The sequence below is a fragment of the Meleagris gallopavo genome, chromosome 1 (assembly GCF_905368555.1).
Source record: "Meleagris gallopavo chromosome 1, MGAL_WU_HG_1.1, whole genome shotgun sequence".
NCBI classification, from domain to species: Eukaryota; Metazoa; Chordata; class Aves; order Galliformes; family Phasianidae; genus Meleagris; species Meleagris gallopavo.
In genome coordinates this window covers 8,667,067-8,688,531 of record NC_139404.1, presented here as the reverse complement: position 1 = coordinate 8,688,531, position 21,465 = coordinate 8,667,067, and positions in this window count along the sequence as shown.

The window sequence follows — 21,465 nt, the reverse complement described above, 5'->3', positions numbered from 1 at the left end:
GATGTTATAATGTAGAATACTGATAACAAAAACCATAAAACCATGACACTTCAGCAATTTTTTAATTATTATTTATTTATGTTTATTATTTATTTTTTAATCAGTAGAAGAGCTTAGCAACATATTTACCATCAGTTTCTGTGCAAGTTTCTTTACAGACCTTATGAGCTCTTTGGACATTGTATACTGCACACATTTAAATATATGTAAGATGCTTGTTAGGATCATCATCCATTCAGGTTAATGGAGAGTCAACATGTTCAAATGAGAAGACATTTCACCATTATTAGTTGTTTAGAAGTCTCCTAGAATTTTAACTTTTCAGATGTACCCTAAAAGAAGCGTATGACCCAAATTTGTTTTCTGGATTATGTATTTCAAGTAGCTCAGCTTATCTTCAGATGAAGAATCTTTATAACTCCAGATGATATGAGAAACATAGAGACCACAAGTTCATTTTACATCCCAGATCATGCTGGCAGATCTAATAACGTCAAGAAAAACCACACTGTCCATCCTTTAACTGTTATTCTAAGCAAGCTTTAACAGGAGCCATCAAGGAAAAAAAAAAAGAAAAAAAAAAAAAATGAAGATGGGGCCACAATTCATTGACCAAGAAAGTCATTTTCTGGTTTTGTGCATTCCCTTTTCATTTCCTGAATTGTGTCAAGGCAGCAGATATTAGCTATGAATCTTGCTATATTTCTACAAGTTCTAATTCTCCAGCAGGCACAGATCTAACTTAACCAGTCTCCAAAAGCTTTTATTTCTTAGTGGCTCTAGCCATATTACAGGTTGGCAATGCTCAGGTGGTAATCTGCGCAGCAATGTTTCTCGCCAAATAAGACAAATTAGAAGAACCTAGGCAACTTTACTGCTTCCTGATGTCTGCTCTGGAGCAAAGAAATGGAGAACTCTGAACCTGACAGCTCCACTGAATGCAGGAGAAATGACAAGCTGGAATACGTTGAATAAAATTGAACAATAAAATAGATAAATCCTGGATATGTAAATCCAAATGGACTTTTCAGCAACCATTCAGGTGTCTAAATGTTGATTTATAGGTAGAAGTTCTGCTTTATCCCTGCTTAGAATCAGAAGCTGCAATTTGCCAACACAAGAAAGTCTCTCTGAAAATATGCTGTTGGTGGAGCTCAGTTAATTTCAAAATGTAAGCTCAAAGGATTTATAACTAACCATTCCAAGCTCACCAGTCCAGATGTTTATTACCATTAATTCAAATTCTTTCCAATGGATATTACCTTATTGGAAATTAAAGTCTATACTACTGAAGAAAGAGTACAATGATGGAAAATTAAACTAATGCTCCCATTGGGGCAGTATCTGTTGACTACTAATTCAAACTCATTTTGGCTCCAGGCATCACTGTTTGGACAACACCATCTGTGAAGTGTCAAGCACACATTCAAAATAGTAAAGGAAGAAGAAAATTGGTTAAGATAATTGGCATATTTAGGCCAGAGCCTTGGGAACATTTGATTTTGGGTTGAAGTAACACCAAGATGACTGTTTTTTAAGCAAAACATACACCTAAACAACAGACAGCTGTTAATGATTTTCTCTACCCTTAACCATAAAATTCAACATGATGTGCCAAGAATCTGAATTATGAAACAAAAAGAAAAAAGGGAATAAGCTTCCAGTAATGAAGTGTCACCCCCTGAAGAGGGGGGAAAGTAATGAAAAAGTTATGGTTATCTCCAGTCATGGATAATTTTCAGTAACATAGGATGATGATTATTAGTGCATGAATTCAATCAAAAGCCACGTGTTTGATCTTTTTTACTTTGCAAACTGTAACCTACTTAAAAGTGGAAGGCATCTTGCTGAAACAGAAAGTCATTTCATTTCTGAAATCCCTTTATTTGTATTTCCTATAAATCATCTTTGATAACTGATGTAATAATACATGTCAATTGCTGGCATCAGTATCCCAGATATACAGGTGCTATTTGCTTTTGAAGAATTTTCTGAAACTGTCATGAATGAAATAGGTTGTAATGTACTAGGTGAAGAGGAATGAGAGGCGGTAGAAGTCAAAATGATAAAATTTGAGGCTGTAGGTTTAGAACTGTAAAACATATTTTCCTATTGTGCACTCTCTCAGACTTCTGATTTGGCTCTTTGACAATGCAGTAATTAAAATTCCTGGTTTTACCTGCAGCATGAAGCAAACTAAGGATCATTTTCAGACCAATTGACTTTATTATCTAAGCAGATTTCAAAGTATTGCTTGGGTAACAAAGCAGAAAAGAACTGTTAGGGAAGAACAGCAGGAATCTAGCTGGAAGGAAATAAAAGTGAACTGAATTATGTTTGTGTCTGGTATGGGAACTCAGTAGATACCGCTATACAGAACTGTACAAATGGTTGCTGGCCAGGAAAGACTGAATAGTGCAACTGGGTAGCAACTAAATTTTAAAATGTGTTGTTTGTTCTGGTGTAAAAGGTTGAGATTTGTATACTCATATGCTTAGCTCATATACTAATAAGATTTTAGGCTATTTAAATGAACGACTGTCTACAGTGGTTTGGAAAGAATTCTTACACGGGCACAAAACTGATATTTTTTTCTTTTAATAAAAAAAAAAAACTTTTTTCTACTTTTTTCAATGAAATGTTGGGAAGAAAAAAAACACAAAAACCAGCAACATAACAGGTAGAACATAGAATAATGCTATTTACACTACTAGAAGGAAAATAAAGGTTCATTTGTGACTTCTCCAGGGGTATCATATCCATTACAGATAGATAAGATCCTATGAAATTCAATGAAATGACATCAGGTCATGGAGGACATTTCTCGAAGTAGCATGCAATGAAGTCCCATTTCTTTCCCCTTATTCTAGTCCTTCTGCTACGTACTGTCCTCAGACATTACAACAAACTTGTTTTTACTGTACTTATAAAAGGCACTTACTTTAGTTATCCATATTACTCTTTGTCATAATGGGATATATCTCTGTGAATTATAGCTTTGCATCAGCTTTAGCTAACACTTTCAATTTAATTACATATACTTAACTATTATCAAGTCCTTACTTGCCACATTGATTGTCAAATTAAAAACTGAATATCTTACAGAAACACCAAGTGTAGTATGTCAAAATCAATATTTTTTCTATTTCATTTTTTAATAAAATTTAATCAGAATTTAAGTTTCTGAAAAATTTTCTCCTGCTCAGACAGACAGACAATTTTCAGTCATCTCTGTCAAACAAAAACAAGCACATTAATTGAAAATATATTAGCAATATAATTGAAAACATTTAGTATAAAATCTGTAAATAAAAAGAGAAACTAACCTCTACAGATGAAAGATTTATGCCACTGTTACTTTGTGAAATTGCATTTCAGGTCTGGAATTAGAAGGAGGATTCTGAGCAGTGAGACAGGACAAAGTATTATTTTTATTATTTTTTATTTTATATGAAAACTTTAACAGAACACGTATTCAATATCAAAATAATTCACCCTTTTCCTTTCCTGGTATACGTAGGAATATAAGCTAATAAATGACATAATTATTTTCTATAAAGATTCTTCTAAAATTACATCCACTGTCTCATCATGCTTAAGTTTTCAAAGTAATAATAGCCCTAACATGATTTTACAAGCCTAGTTCACAAGTATTCTAGTTCTTTCAGTTTTTCCATAACTCCAAGATAGTGTCACTGTAACTGAAAAACACTAATAACAAACTTTCATATAGCATCTTTCATCTGAAGTGATTCCCAAGGGCTTTGCTTTGATTACATCAGTGCAAAGGTCATTCATTTCCAAATGAGTTTCTTTTTATTTTCCTTCTCATTATGCAAAGACATAGAAATGAGATTCAGAAAGCTAACAGGCTGGGAAATATTGCTTTACATGTTTCCTTTATGATTTCAGGTGACTTCCCACCCCCCGTGTTCCTGCCCTTGCAAAACAATGAAGTGATGTAAAATCAGGATGGTAATGCCGAGCCTCTAGAGCCACATTTGATTAGAAATGCAGAGACTAATGTGCCTCTGGCTTGCTATGGTCTTAGCATATAGTTTATTATCCAGTTAGAACAAACATGTTATTCATATAAATGGCATTATTAGAAACATAAATTATCGTGTAAATATAGATCTCTGTTTTCAACTGCTGCGGCTTTCATTAGGACTAGTTAAAAAATACTTCGATCAGTTGTCTTAGGAATGATCTATATTAAGATGCTTGTCTTCTGTCTCTCCTGTGTAATCTTCTGGCCTTCTGGGGAAAAAAAAAAAATATTGCATGAAAAGACAAGTAGAAATAAAGTCTATGAAGGAAAATGTTCAGTTCATGTTTGGTATTATAGCACAGCTTTGAAAACTGAGGGGTTATAGAGAACTTAAAATGAAAAACACAAAAAGTCTCTCAGCACATTCTTCCTTTAAACTTACAGGTTTATTGATTTTAGCAATTGCTTAAAAGCATTTTAAGTTTTGTTAAAGATGTCTAACAAAAATGAAAGTTATCTTGCGACAGAAAAAAACTATTACTATTCCAATATTTTGTGTATAGTTTCTTTGGTTAATTGTTTGGAGTTTGAGGTTAGTATTTTTTCTGTGCTTTTTTTTGTTTGTTTATTGCTTCCTTGTCTTTTAAGGGTAACAAGAAAAGCAATACAGTATAAATGGGTTTAAGATTAAGTTCCCAATTAAGTTAATTAGAATTGTATAGACAGATTTTTTGATCTTTTTAAACCAATCCTGAATATTTGTTCTTTAAATATTTGCCTTTTCTCCTAGACTTGGATATCAGAAGAACAAAAGCATATAATAAACACAATGGTGTTGTGTATCAAAAAGACACTATTATCTTACTACTGCACCAACTTTAAAAGTTATCTGTAGTAGCATCAAGGTTGAAAATGGTCTTAAAGAAAAACCTTTCCTTATCTATAAATGGCATGTGTAACTTCAATCATTCAGAGTTCAAGTAAGCCAGCAGCTACTGCATTATGCATTACTTTAGTGTAGTTCAGAAAGACTCATAAAGCGATTCAAAGAGAGTGTATATAAAGTTTAGTATGCAATCTTCTCTAGTGTTAGAAAAATCAGTTTAACCTCTTCTGAACAATTTTCCTCCTCCTTCACATATATGAGCAATGGACAAGTGCCTTGAGATGTGCTGTAAATTACCACAGAGTTCACAGAAATGTGACCATAGCAGTAAAAGAGCAAGAAATCACTGATTTTATTTCATTTCAGTTACTTTCTTACACAGAATTCAGGAGAAAAATGAATAAATAAATAAATAAAAAAACATCCCCAAAACCAATGTTTTTTATCAATATCTTTTATATGGAGATGTCAAGAGGATTTTTAAACATGAGTTTACTTACAGTTGTCTGGTTCAACATTGTAGGTTAAATTTTCAAATTGTTCTAAACACATCTCTGCTACATCTACTGATGTGAACAGGCTGGCTTAATGCAGTGATCATGCAAGAGTCTAGTGCAAAGAAAACAGGGCTCTGTTTCCTCTGTTCAAATAAGAATCTTTTTACAAGAAAGCAAGATTTTAAACAGAATTGTTTTCAGAAGGGTGAGAAAAAGGAGCCTTAAATATACAAAATGACCTTTCCACATAGCTACAGCATCTCTATGGGAACACATAGCCAGACAGATGCTGAAGCTTGCTGACATCCCAGACTGGCATGGACATCTCACGCCTTGACATAAAAAAACTCACATCTTCAATGGATCTTTCCATCGTATCCGTGCAAGTTAGACATTTAATTTCCATACAGATATTTTTTATTCATCTAGTAGGAATCAAAAAACCCAACAACCTTACTCATACAAGCGTATCAACTTCCTCTTATGATTGACATAAACAAAGCTAAAGGGCAGAGCTGAACTAATAGAAGAATAATGAACTGTTCACGTGTTTTTGTAAAACTGGAGAATACCTTTTGGACAAAGAGGCTGGGAGACAAGGAACAACCTGCATCTGTGCTCATAAACCTATTTGAATATAATAATGTTGGCTCTATTTAAACTTTGAGACCAGTTTTCAAGAAGTTCCAGGTCTTGAACATCGCTGGAAATTCTCTGAGCTGGCAATTGCCACCTTCCAAAATCATCTGATGGAACAGTCTAACCACTGGCTAATAGAGACAGTAACATTCAACTGCCGGAGAATGTTCCTGCATATTATTTAAATTATTAATATAACAGTAAGAAAAATAAAAAAAATAAAAAAAATTAGAAGAGTTAACAGTGGGGTACAAGTTGACTAGAGTATTTTTCTTTGTTAAGTAACACACTTTTCCAGACAAAGGCCTCATTTTTCAGTCACTTACAGAAATTTATAGGCATAGTTCTGTCAGTGAAACTGCAGCAAACTTGTTCCACATCTACACCAATATAGGTTACAGCAGGACTGAATCCCAACATTTTTAAACATTTGACACAGCACTTACTTTTATGGATACCCATAAAAAGGGAGATAAAGTAAACTGTATCATCCCCTTCATCTCCATGGACAGATAAGATTAAGTCCATATGGATTTCTGCAGTGAGAATGTGAAGGAACACAGTATTAACTTTCAGGATTTCTCTAATCTTGATATGTTTGTTTCAAAAGTTTCACAGGATTCATGAGCAAGAATGGAGCTTGCATGCTGGCTGTTCTCCATGTCACTGCTGTACAACATCATGACCATATGAGGTAAAAGAAAGAGGATGTATCTATAGCTGAATTATGGGATCTACACTGGATGCAAAAACTCATATTCCACTTGTTCTGCTGGTATGGATCAGAGAGGAAATCTGACCTCTAAATTTCAGATGAACACCGAAGTCAGCAGATTGTTATGCATACTCTGGATATCTTTTTAACATGAGTAATTGGTTTGAAAATGCTGAAATAGGTTGCAAAAACACCAAATTCAAAACTAATTACTTATGTAAGAACAGTCATTTGAAGTCTTACCTTTTAAAGCACCTGTAAACTGTTTTTCTCAGTTTGATCATTTGAGAGTTTATGCACTCTGTACAGAATATTCAGCTATTCACTAAAGCAGAGAACAGAATTGTGAGATAACTCATCTGCTGCACAGTTTTTAAGGTACTGATCCTACAGATACGATTTCAATCTCTGATCTAGAAAAATCCATGTCGTTTCTACAAAATTACATGATTTCATCAGAGAAGATCTAAACTCTCTATCATGGATATAAAATGCAATGAATGAGAATATTCTCATACTTAGATCATGAATTTACGTTCATCCTTATTCATAGAGTAATGTTATGTATCTGTGTTCTTTTGTAATATGGAAGCCATTGTTATTTTCTGAGAGCTATGTAAATCCACTAATTCTCTGGCGTTAAATATACCTAAATGTTTTTTGTCTTTCAAAATGAAAAAAGAATAATAGTTTATTTGGCCAAGTACAGAATCTGAGGGAGAAGTAGTTTGTTTTATTGATAATAATGAAAAAATCATACTTTAGTTATACAAAAAAATTCCTTTTCAAGTTTTATGAATGTCCTGGAAAAATATTTAATCACACAGACCTTTTGTGAACAAATATTTGACAATGGAATGGGAGTAGCCCATGTGGAGCCTGTTAGGATGCAAAATGTTAACAGCAGAACCATGCCAATTTTGTAGCAGTTGACTTTTTATGTGAGAGTGATTACAGCTGGAAGCACACTAAAAATTAACAACACATAACTACAAAACATTAGCAAAAATTGCAAAATTGAACTCAGCCACAATAAAAGTACAGAAGTTGATTCTGTATTATTTATGTCTGCAGGAAAAAAATATATTCCTTGTTGAAATATTGTTTGGGTACATTTTAATGTTTTTATCAACATGAAAAAGCTCTTTTTAAGAATATTACTATTATTTTGTATATGTGCTGTGTGAGGATTTTATTCACTTCCAGAAATAAATTATGTTTACTGATTTGCAGTGACCAATGCATTCAGATTCCTAATGCCCAATGCTTGTGTATACTTTCTGATACAAAGACCACGTCAAAGATAAAGATAAAAAATAAAAGGAAAATGAGAGATGAAATAGAGAGAAAGAGAGATGGGAATGAGGCACAACAAAATAAAATGCTGAAATTCATGCATAGTTGCCTGGAGGCTGAGTCATCCAATATCCATCAGCATTTGAACTAGTGAGCTTTTGAGTAGAAGAGAAGAAAAAAATGAATGTTACCACTTCATTAGATTGTTCTTCATGGTAAAAATTCTTGGTAGATTTAGATTTTTTTTAAAATTACTATTAGTTTTTTATTTTATTGTTGTTGAAGTGCCACTCTGAGGCAAAGGAAACTTGGCAATCTTGTCAATGGAGGCCAAATGGAGACTAGGGTGTAACAAGCTCCTCAGCAGAAAACAGAGGACAGCAGTTTGCACAAAGCCTCCAGGAAAAAGAGAGATGATAACAAAACCAGCTGAGGAGGCTTATGGAAAGGACTTTTTCTGACAAGGAACATAGCTGTACATAGGGCATTGCTATAACATTGTCTTTTCTTCAATCAGTATTTAATGAGGCTTTTTATTTTGTTTTGTTTTGTTTTTTAGCAGTGTTACCTATAGCAATGCAGAATCATTAGTTACAGATCACATTACTATTGTGTTTGCAGAGCAGTTTGAGAAGTTCTGTATATATAGTGCTGTTGTAGCAGGGAATATGTAGGAGGCAATAGAAGCAATATTTGCAAAAAATCTGTTCAGAAGTGATTATTAGGGGTTAGCATAAAAAATATGCTTGTGAGTATATCAAAAGCAGTGCAGAAGATCCCCAGCTTTATAAGGTCATAAAATAAATACAATATCCTTTGGTGTAGTGTTTGCAGGGACAAAGATACTGAGCTAGAAACCCAAAGTCAGGCACATTCTAATTATTTTCACTCTGGTGTCAGTAAGGTTCTCTCTATAGATAATAGTACAGCATATACAGAAATATACATTTCTATAGATAATAATTCAGTCGTCAGAGGACTTCATGTTAAGAAAAAATACAAGTTTTCTTGTGTGTTCAATACTGATACCTTAAAGAATGAATATTCCCAGGAAATATTCTGATATTAACCTCAGGTATATCACTGGATTCAAAACTAATGTAATTCCATTCAGATCAAATGACCTTTTTTCTTACATAATAGAGCCATTTCTAGCCATCTGAACTTAGTCCTACAAACTATCTTCCACCTCCAGTTTTCATGTAAAATTTCAATGCAGCATGCACCCATGTTTTCTGACCCATTTATCACCAAACTTACTTTACTTTTGAGCAATTTCATCCTACTCCTTCAAGGCTGGAAGGCTCAAGCATTATTTACTTGGTTTTGCATTCCCTTCTGTGCACTTTCGTGTTCCTTATAACAGTTTAATTCACTGACAAGAGTAATTTATCGTCAGGACCATCTCAGACGAGCTATTTTACTGAACATTAGTACAGGAGATGACACTAGAGACACACAGAATTTTCTCCTAGGGAGATGGTTCCTTTAAAAAAAAAAACAACACATAAACCTACATTTAATGTTAAAGTTCCTTCTGTTCACATCATTGAAATTAACTCCCAGACAGTAACACTCCACAGACAAAAGCATCACTGTCTAGAATGATATCAAAACACACACTTTTTCAATTTAGGTGGCAGACATGCTACTGGAGTTTAGGAAAAGCCGCACTGTCTAATATTAGTGCTTGCAAGACAGCATGACAGATCTGGCACGTTTTGTGCTTCTGACTTGAGGCAGATTATTTTTCTTTTTTAAAATATTTTCTTGAATTTCAAACGAAAATAGCAATAAGTTCAAGTGTTTTTCATCATGATCATAAGCCAGTCGCATATGTGACTAAATCTAGGTGCCACAAAGCTGCACTTAGTTTAGCTATTGTCCTTTGGGGAAGAGATGACACAATTAAAACTACATTTCTAAACTACATAGTAGAATTCCATATGAAAATATATTTAAAAAGAGTTTTCCTTCCCTTTATGCATTGAAATAGAATTTCTTAATTTACTGCTTCAGACTAAGTCAATTTGATTAAGAGCTAAACCTTATAAAAATATCCACATCGGGGACTTGTACCAATTTGACAGAACTTGTTTTAAAAAAATGAGTGCAAAAAGTAGGACTCATTTAAATTCTAACACCAGTGAAAGTTAATATACGAGTTTACATTCTGAAGCCAGTTGGGTTTATTTGGCTTTGAAAATAATTTCCCAGACTTTGGTAGATACAATTTTGCTTAAAAACTTCCTTACCTGGAAAGCCACCTTTAGAGTGAGCCTTCATAGCCAGCATGAAGCTCAAGCACTAAGGGAGATTTTTAAAGTTCTCCTTTACACTACGCAACTCATCAGTCATTAATCATAGTAATATAGAATGGCTTTAGTTGGAAGGGACCTTAAAGATCATCTAGATCCAACCCCCTGCCATGGACAAGGTTGTCACCCTGAAGATCAGGCTGGCCAGGACTGCATCCAGCCTGGCATCGAGCGCCTCCAGGAATTGGACATCCACAACTTCACTGGGCAACTTATTGCAGTGCTTCATAGTTCTCTGAGGGTTGTTTTTCTCTTTTTTTCCCCTAACAACTTACCAAAATCTCCCCATCCCCCTCCTTTCAATTTGAAGTCATTCCCCCATGTCCTATCAACATCAAATTGTGTAATTGGTCCCCCTCCTATTCACAATCTCCCCTCAACTATTGGAAGGCTGCAATGAGGCCTCTCAAGATCCTTCTCCAAGCTAAACAAGCCAAAAATCTTGTCCACTGAAAGAAACCTTTTATGGCCAGAGCTTACTGAGACATTCAACTGAAATTCTGGAAGCATTTACATGAGTAAAAGTAGAAAATTGTACATGTAATGGATCTTTGAATTCGAAACAACTAAAACTATGTAGGCAGACTTACTCACTTTTTAGTAGCTTGAGGAAAAAAACAAATAGACCTATGTTCAGTAGTAGAATTCAGAGAGTACATATCAGCAGATAAATTTGGACATAAGGAAAAACAACATAAGACAACAAAGCTTTAATTTCTTAATCAGTTGTTGGCTAAGAAGACAGAGTCTACTTCAAGATGGAAAATATTCTGGTCTCACTTGTAACTTAATACTTACAAGTTTATGAGTCTATACAACTCTTTAGCTCATCAGTCAATTTAGCCAATTTCTAGGACAAGATGCTAAGCAGTACAGTAATTTGAGACACAGAAATTTATTAATATAGGACTTAGAAGGAAAGAGTAAATTATCAGGGTATAAGTTTGAAAAAGGGCCACAGGATCTGCCACTGTTTTTCCAGGCTAACTAAATAGTCCAGCAGGGACAGCATTTCAAGCAAACAGTTTCTCTGAAAGAACAGTTTCTGATTAAACCAGCAACGATAAATTAGAGTATTCTCCAGTGCAAGGCACTGTTGCAGTTATATAAAAGGAAAGAAAAGAATATGAACTGCTAGGTCTCAGAGAACCTGTACAGTGAAAGGAAGTTCTTAAATCTATAGAGAACTAGTCATGTGTGAAAATATTTAATTTCTATCTGTCTCTCTTTCTCTCTCATCTTTTAATAATCTCCAAGGTAGGTAGTTTGCGCTTTTCATACTTTTGATTTGGTGTGCAGAAATTAAAAATGCTTCAGAAGAAAAATAACTAAGCATAATCAAGATTTAGACTATTCTAACAATGTCAACTGCTTTTCAATAGATAAGCATAATATATTTAATAACTACAAATTAGTACCAATAGTTCTGTTAAAATAAGCACTGAAAAATTAAAATTGCCAAACTAAGCTTTACTTAATCTGATCCTTCAATTTAGTGCTTATTCATGTATATATATGTCAAAATCTTTAATATTATCCATGTTTTTCTGACTTCTATACTTTTATTCTTATGTGTGGATTTCCTGTTACATTCTATTATTTCCACCAAAAATATCTCATTTATTGCATGGAATAGGCATTGTCCAATTAACATTTTTTCTTCATTCTTAAATTTGCCTTCCTGGGCCTCATTAAAACAAATAGTTCAAACAATACACTGCGTTTTACATTGAAGGTCAATCTTTGTAGGCATTCAAGACTGTTGGAATTCTGGGTTTATGAATAGGAATGACGATATTTTAAAAGAACACAGGAGGGTTTTCAGTGATTTTCTTTCCAAGGAAAAGAAAACAAACCACTTTGGTATTTTATCCTACAAAGAGTGTAATAAGAATACTATCCTAAGCAGGTCAACAAAAGGATGTTGTCCTTTCCCCTTAGAGCCTAAGCAAAAGTGGCAAACACAAAACCAAATTACTCCAATTTGCTTTGTAAGTAGTCAGAACTGATCTTCTGGTTCAAAGTGCCACTAAGAGCATGGATATAACAGGTAGCACTATATATGACTAATTGTAAATGACTCTGGAGATCTCTAAGGGGTGCTAAAGAAGCAGAACATTAAAGCATTTCCAAGAGATTCATCCCATGCTGTGAGAAAGAGAAGTCAGGGGTCAAAAGAAGTCATAACCTTCTTGTACAGCAAAAGAAGGATGTGCTCTTTTCAGAGCTTTTCTGGAATCAATCTTTCATGAAGATTTCAGAATGGCTACAGCAGCCAGGAGAGATAAACACAAGAGAGAAGTGAAAAATGGACATACACAGTTCATACTAAGCCATGAAGTCATATAAAAGCAAGTAATAGATGGACACAGAGAAGAAACTATTTAATTTTATACAATACACTGTAAGAAGTTTAAGTAGTAAACAAATGAAATTGGAATTTCTTATGTCTGCAATGAGTTTGACCTAACTAGGTATTACTGAATTGGGGTTGAAATATTTCATTAATTCCTAAATGAAATTGCTTTATAAGGTTCATATTACCAGAATCTTACAATTGATGATTATAACCCATTTAGGAAAAATTCAGTGGGGAAAAAAGGAAGGAGTATGTCAAAAATAATGTCAACTTTTTTCAATATTATCAAAATTGTTAAGCAAATAAACCTTACTAAGAGCTGTGATGGCAGTAAATAAAGCAGTATATACAGAGCTCCAGATTACTGAATCACAGTAGACAACAGGATGATCAACTTTCTAATCACCTATCTATCTCAGCCTAGGTGGTAAAAGATACGTTACTCCACCATATTTACCATTCACATAAATTTTATAGAGTAGCTTTCTGAAGTTGGTAACAATTATGAGTAAAATCTATTGGGAGAAAGTAATTAAATGCAACTGATACTGGGAATTATTTAAATGCCCAGAATTTCTGCTAATGAAGAAGGCTATACTAGCAAAAACAGACACAGAAGAAATGTGAAAGCATCAATTAACTAAGTAATAATCAACATAGAAAAGTGGAGGAGCTCTTAGTTATAAATATAAAAGAAAGGAAATAGAAAATATCTAAAAGGAATGAAAAACATATGATGAATATACATGTGTGACTGATAAACTATTAAACACTTTTTGTGTACATTCAGGTGGCTGTATCAAAAGCCTCATATTTTCAGAGTATGTACACTAAGGTTTACTATTAGGGTTTTTTAATTAATTGAGGAAAGACAATGTAAATATATTATTATAAAATTTGCCAGCTACATAAAGATCAGATGTATCAGTAGTAGGAAGGCTATGTGAGGAATAAAGAATGAACTCAATTTCTTGGTAAACATATTGTGGGAAAATGATGTGTGTTTCAATTTTTGCCGAACATCAAGAACGTAATTATCAACAAGGAATGTAAGTCATTCTTCAGGATTGGGAATTCTAAGGAATGACAGAAATATTGAGTGACTTAGAGGTTAGTATGTATAATTACTTGAACATGAGTTTTCATTGTGGAATACTAAAGTCCTTGAAAGTTTTAGTAAGAAAATGCCAAGTATGATCAAAGAGGTTATATTATATCTGAACTAACACTGAAGCCATCAGAACTAGATTATTGCATCCAATTATGTGTTCAAAGAAATATGATGAAAAATTATAAAAGTTTCAAAAGAAGTCAGTGGAAGTGATTAAAGGACTGGAGAATATGACTTATGGGAAAGAGAAAAAAAAATCGGAAGAATAATTTAGTTTCCAAAATTGAGGGTTAAGAAATGACATGATTGGTGATTAAACATACTTTCCTGATGAAATCTGATAACAGAGAACTTCTCAATCAGGGAACATTAATGGCAGTAATCCCTTATTATTCTTCCCAAACAATAACAACATTTCTGTGGGATGATCTCTAGTGATATGTACTTTAAAGCCTCAGAATCCTTCCCTGAAGGTAACTTCTGACCCCCACATGATTTTAATTGTCAGTCTCAGAAAAAGAAATACCTCGGCAATTTCTACTGTAATCATTTGTTGAAAACTTCATCCTGAGATCCGGAAATGAAAATTTCAAGTTAAAATCAGGCAGCTTTCTACGTTCCTATGGATATATCATCATGAAGCACAATCCTGACCTGCTCTGTCACCTTCTGAGCTTCTTATAAGTTTTCTGTGCTTTTCATCCATGTGACCTCACAATGTCTCAAAAGCGGGTGTGTACCCTAATCTGCATTTCATCATAGAATACTGAGTTGGAAGGGACCCACAAATTTCTAACTTAGCTCCTGAAAAAATCTGGGCCCTTGCAGCATATCCAAAGTCCCAAATAAAATGGTGGCTGGTGACATACAAAAAATACAAAACTGATCACCTGACTTTTAATCACTATTCAAGTCACCATTAGAACTCCCTGCTATTAACAAATATAAAGTAATTGGCACTTACTTCGTTATATCTGCATTGTAGTATTTACATGTATTACAGACTCTGAATTTCTATTCATAACTCCATGGTTTTCAACCTGCAATTTATTTAGACAACGAAAATATAAATAATTCATCTAAAAAAAAAACATTTCAGCACTGTGAGGTATCCAGTCTCTGAGTAATCTCAGACACTAAATTTCAGTTTACAGGAGAACCTCAGTGTAAAAAAGTCAACTCTACAAAATATAGAGGAGAGATAGGGGATGTCTGAGCAAGGTTTTAAGGTTTTCAGTCCTAAACTCGGAGACTTAAGCCTCCAGCTTTAATCCTAGGCACTGGCACAGCACATATGGAAAAGTTTCCATGTGCTACAGTTTATGTTCTAATCTAAACAGTACAATATAAACTGGTGCATGTGTTATTTCATGGATGACACAGTTTTCAAGTTATGACAGTTCAGTAGTGTCCCAGACTCTTGGTTCCCACACATTCCACCCCTTTTTCATTTTCTATAACTGTCATCAAAAGCAGCTTCAGACTGCTGGAGAACACAGAAAGAAAAGAGAGAAAAAAATATGTAATACATTTTGATAATAAATTGTGATGGATCTGTGTTATGAGATTATCTGTTGCTATGATGATAGGTCAGGATTGTAGTGGGGCAGTTTAGAGCAGCTAGTTTTAGAAAACAAAATTATTCCCAATAGTTCTAAAGGCCATTAAAAGTAACAGAGAAACTCACTTTCCTCATCCTCTTCTCCAGCTCTCACTCTCTGACTTCTGTCATAACGAATCACAATGGTATACAACTATATTTTTTAAAATTCATTTTCTCCAATCTCAAAAGCATATTTTCTTTAAAATACTTTATTTACCTACCATGGTGAGCATTAAATTGATGTCAAGGTCCCCTTACCTTGGGACTGTTTGGTACTTTGCTTGCTGCTTCTAAATTAGTTTGATACTAGTCAGTTTATTTTGTATTTTCAATACTAATCCCATTCAGTGAGTAAATGAACACACACTTTACCACCTCTTCCTTAACTGAAACAAATTAAGAAATGTGTTTCAAGCTAGACCCTTAATTTTTCCCTTGGAATATACGCAGAACTGCCATTAATCCTCTTACCAGCTATTTACTATCATGTACATTGATAAAAGTAGAAAACGTATCATTTATGTAGCATTCCCATATAATGAAACTGAAAATTTTTAGTTAGTATGTCATATATATATGTGGTTTTCTTTTCTTTCCAGAGTTGCAATTCTCAGTGCAAATGGAACAAACAAGAAGTTCACCAGAGCAGAATGGAAGAAATGTTCTAAAATATTCTAAACTAATGTTTTAGAAATGTGTCCTTAAAACAAAAGCTTTTCACATTTCATTTGTTGAAAAAGTCACAAAGTCAAAATACTTGATTGTTACAGATGATGCTTTGAAGAAAAATGGAAGTAAATTTTTAATTGATTTAAAATGCTAATATCAAGTTCTGATCTAGACACTCAGAGTTGTTGAGTACATGACGCAAGTCAAACTCCACATATTCCTTTATGGATTTAATCTAAGACACCTTCTAACAGTGAAATGAAATCATTATTTTAGAGTGTTGACGTATATTTTTCAGAAGTACTTTTAAATGTGGAAAAAGAGCACCATAAAAATACATTGGAAAAAAAAAAACAATTTTGTGTTAGGAATATTGTACATAGCTCCATATGCATGACATGTGTGTTCTCTTCTTTGGTTCAGGTCAGTAAAAAAACATATAATTAATCTTTGAATCCTAAAATCTGATGAGTTTATCTGATGAGTAATCTATAGCTAAACAGCATGTCACCATACACTCTAGATTTGTTAAAATATTACTGACACCTTCTGAAGTGAAGAAAAATTGGATTATTTTAACTGTCAGCCATAGGTAAGCTTATTCTCAAAGTTTGTGTTTGTCAACTTAAATTTAACTGAGATTTTCTGTTTTAATCATCAACATTCAAGTCTCATGTTATCTCTCTAGTATTTTAAGAGGATAAAAAGACTATAATGGTAAATTGAGAAAGATAACTTCTCTTTCTACCCTTTACTATATACTTTAAAAAATGAGTAAAAAAAACATGACTAGTTGAAGCACAACATCCTGTTTCAAAGAATATAAATAACTCAGAGCAACCTAATGATCCCCGGCTTTGATCATGATTATCTCCCCCGTACACATAACACAATCAAACCATCAGGATTATTCATGCAAGTACAGGTCTTTTGTTATAATAGAAGTTATCAGCTTTGTGCCTACACTTCTGTCTAATAATGAGAAGACAAATGCTTCCACATCTTCAAGGCTTGATTTTGCTTAAGTAAATGAAATAGTTTTCAATCATCAGTAGAAAAAAAATAAATGTCTTTGCTAACGCCTATAGTACGAAGGAGTCTACACTTCTAATTATGAGATGTATAAGTGAATGGTTTTATTTGCCTTTTTTTATAGTAATGATTTTACACTGAATCAGTCACTATTATGCCTATATACCGGGAAAAATATAACCTCCTTCATTCATTCTTAGTAGCAAACCATAGCATCCAAACACCTATGTATGACAATGTTCACATTTTAGAGATTGTCCCAAACTTATAGGATACAACTTAGTTTTAATAATCTAAATATATCAATCTGATTTCTCATCTGAATCCTATTGAATTGATTGGTGAAATGTATGTTTTAATCAAGAACATCAAAAATGTTTTATGTGAATTAAACAACTTAATTCTATCTGTAACATATTTGATGTTGAATTCAAATAATGCTTTCAGTCCAGATACAATTGCTCACTGAGACGCTGTACTTCAGACAGGAGAATGATTTTACAAAATCCAGTATTTATATGTATAGTTAATTCATAGGTGCTTATGAAGACTTACATGTATTACCAAATCTAAAGAAACAGTAGCAGCAAAAGGATTGTTAAATATATTTTAATGAAAAATATTATAATACTATGTGATGGGTAGAATTGCTCCCCCTTTCCTTGAAGAGCAAATACACAGATGTTACCTAACACTTAGAGTTAAATGTTTTACAGTGCATTACACTGGAGCAAGACAGCTTACTAATTATGGAAAAAAAAATCACCTATGCAGGATGAGTTCAGATGAAACAAGAACGCTGAAAAGGAAGGGACTCTTTAAGCCTTGGGAATACGTGATTTCTCCTTTGCTCTTTCCACTCCAATCATATTCAGGGGGCTGGGCAAAAGCTAGTAAGTCTCATTCCATGCCTAGGACCACAGAGAAATTCTTCTGTTTCTCATCGATGCTAAAGCTGAATTGTAAAGCTCTTCACTTCTGCATGTGCAACTTTGCTGTTAGCTCAGGGCCCTCTTAACTCTGCCCTTCACCTGAAAGCTATAGGCTTGCTGGCTCATGCCTTCACTTGCCTTTTGTCCTCCAGCTGAGGACTAGGAGAATTTGTATTTTGTATTTTGGCTACATCACTGACTGTAAGAAGTTCCCAAGGTGCATACCAGAAGAAAAATTTTAAATTGCTAAAATAAAGTGGGATTCCCACTGCATACAAAAAGAAGCTGTATTAGTGTATAATTATAGGATTACGACCTATTTTTTCTACTCAGGATCTGATCAGTAGGTTTGCAAAACAGCATCAGTTCCTAAGGGAGCTTATTCTTATTCTAGATCATTACCTTAAATTAGGATAAAAGAACAAAAATGAAGTACATTAAAATCACAGAATATTACTTTTTCATTATTTAATACTGTTTCAAGCAATCTCCTATCCAGTATAAAATATTATTTCAATGGCCAGCACTTAAATAAATAAAAATAACTCCAAATTCTGTAATATGTATTTTGCTATAATTTTATTACCTTTTGATCCCTTTTGAACAGCAGTTCTTCTCAGCTGCCCCTGTCTGGTGTCTTATATAGTCTGTAATGTACGTAATTTTTTGATAAGTTATTTTACCCCCATCAGTGTGCAGCCACTAAAAATATGGAACGTCTGTGAGAAATTTCTTTTTTCCTCTTAAGGATCAATATTTTCATTTACCTCCTTGTATTTAAAAGTTCATTCTAAAAACAGTTGATAATTATTTGTGTTACTATCTGGGCTGTAAGATAGTGTCCCCCCTCCCTTTTTTTTTTCTTTCTTTTTTTTTAATGCTTTGCTGACCTTATTTATTAATTTACTTATAATTTCCTATGTTGTTAGGGAGAATAACATCTGTGTCTACTTCTGGATCGTCAATCAATCATTAATCAGAAAAAAATATATCCAATGATAACAAAATCATATGATGGTGAATAATTAAATTGCAAAATAACATAACAACACAGAATATCTTTACATATAAAATTGCAGCTGTTGATGTCATAATAAAAAAAAAATCTCAGTAGTAACTACAAAAAAATTTCAAAGAAACCAAATAATCGGTTAAATAAGGGTAATATACTGATACAAACAGAGGAGAAATCACATGAAAGATTAGATACAAAGAGAAAATAAACAGAGTTGATATTTAAAAGAAAAGAAAACAAAACAAAACAAAACACGCACACACAGAAAAAACACCCTTCATTTTTAGTTTTATTTTCATTTTTTATTTTCCCTTTTGCTTTTCCAATCATAATATTCAATCTTCTATTGGTGGTGAATATTACCAGCTCCCTATCATCAAAATCATTAAGCTTATTATCTTCTCAAAGATGGATTATCTTACACAGTTTGCCTGTAACCATATATGGCTTAAATGACTTCTAACTACTGTGTCAATAGAATTGAAAAAGAAAAAATCCACATTTGTTACTAATTACTACTTGATTTTCCCAAATAATTTCTATTAATAGAAATAAGCTACTGCTAATTGAGATGATCAAAAGTACAAGGGAATGGCAAGCCTTCAAACAAAAATCTTTATTTGCAGTGTAATTAGTCCAGTAGAAGTACAGTGTTTTAGCAAGGAATTTTACTAATTTAGAATGATTTAAAATACTGCACAATAAAATCTGTTACCTAATGAAATACATTGATGAGGTATAGTATTAAAAATACTTATTTTTTGTCTTTTAAGAGATTTTCCATTGCTTGATTGACCAAAATAAGCTCTTTTGAATGTGTATATATTATTATTATTATATATAGATATGTATTGCAAGAATCACAAAAAGGAATTCAAGTAAAAAATGAAGGGGAAGTATTTAAATGCAACTTTTCTCTTGCAAACAGTTACTTATTCTATCTGTGATTAAGAATGATTTCAACTATATTAACAGTCCTGGTTCACGAAGTTGCTATCTCCATGGGCATTTATGACTTCTTTGAGGTGATGATTTGCCATACTTAAAAAAGAAAACCATAGAGAAGTGAAAACAATGCAAGAACTTTCTATTCTACTTTTCTGCATGAGCTGTATAAAATGCTCTGCTTATGTGCCCATAAAAGACAGGCTCCAAATGTGGAGTCCACAGCAGAATCTATTTTACAACAGAATGTAGGTTTCTGTATATACTTGAGTAGAAGATAACTAGGAAATTGCAGCAGGATTGAACTTTGTTGAAAGCTCCTACACATTCAGAATTTAAAACTAAAGCCAAGGCCTATAAACTGTTGGACATTTTGTGCAGATTAACTATCACTTTGTTTATGACAGCTATAATTACACCACATTGCAAGCCATCATCGCACAAGACAACTTTATTATCTCTACACATTACTTTTTTGGAGTTTTGCAAATCTATGATAATCGTTGGGTGGTTCTAATTTCGTGATGAAGAAATACTGATAGCATGTGCTTATTTGATTTATTGTTAATTTTCTCATTAATTATTTATGTAGGATTTTTCTACTGTGTAACAGACAAAATTGTTTAATCCCTGAAACAGCTCTATTATGGAACTCTAATTGCCAAATGCCATTTTATTGCTCAGGCCAATATTAAAATATTTTCCATTAGAGCCAATTTTTAGTTAGCATAAAACCAGCAATCGAAACCTTTCATTCTTTAAGTGCTTTTCTTTATCTGTGGAGAGGCTAAAAAACGGCTCCGTAGATGGCAACCACGGCTTTGGGGAATGTTTTACAGCGTATTTTTGCAAACTGATTTTTTCAGGTTTATTGGCCTCGCAGCAGAGATTACAAAAGACCACACAATTAGAATGATCATTTTTCTTTGCATTAGCAGAATACATTTAGAATGGCAGGAGTTAACCTTAAGGGGAACTTGTACTCATTAATGATGTTTCATGGACAATGGTTCAGCATTTAAGGGAGAGTAAAGAGAGGAATCTTCAAAAGCGCCTCCAAACTGAAGTCCAAAAGTCGCAGTGAGAAACAATGTGCCCCTAATCCCCTGAGTTTGTTTTTGTTCTAATTAGGCCCCAATTTTCAATTGTTTAAATGTACTGTGTGGAGAAAGAGGTTTAATGACTCATAAGGAGAAAATTCTTCTTCATTTAACTGCAGTGAATCTGCAGAGACTGTTACTGCAAGAGAATCTCCTCGCTGTAGCATGCAGGCATGCCATAGCAGTTGTAAAAATGTCTGAGTAAAGAACACATCTATAAGGAAAAGTATTATGGAATCCAACAACCTCTTCCAGCGGATAAAAAAAGACTTCTTGCCTTTTCTTGAATTGACATGTGTATATATAAAGTTATTTGATTCTTCTTTCTTCTGTGCAACATGAACAACTGCAATTCCT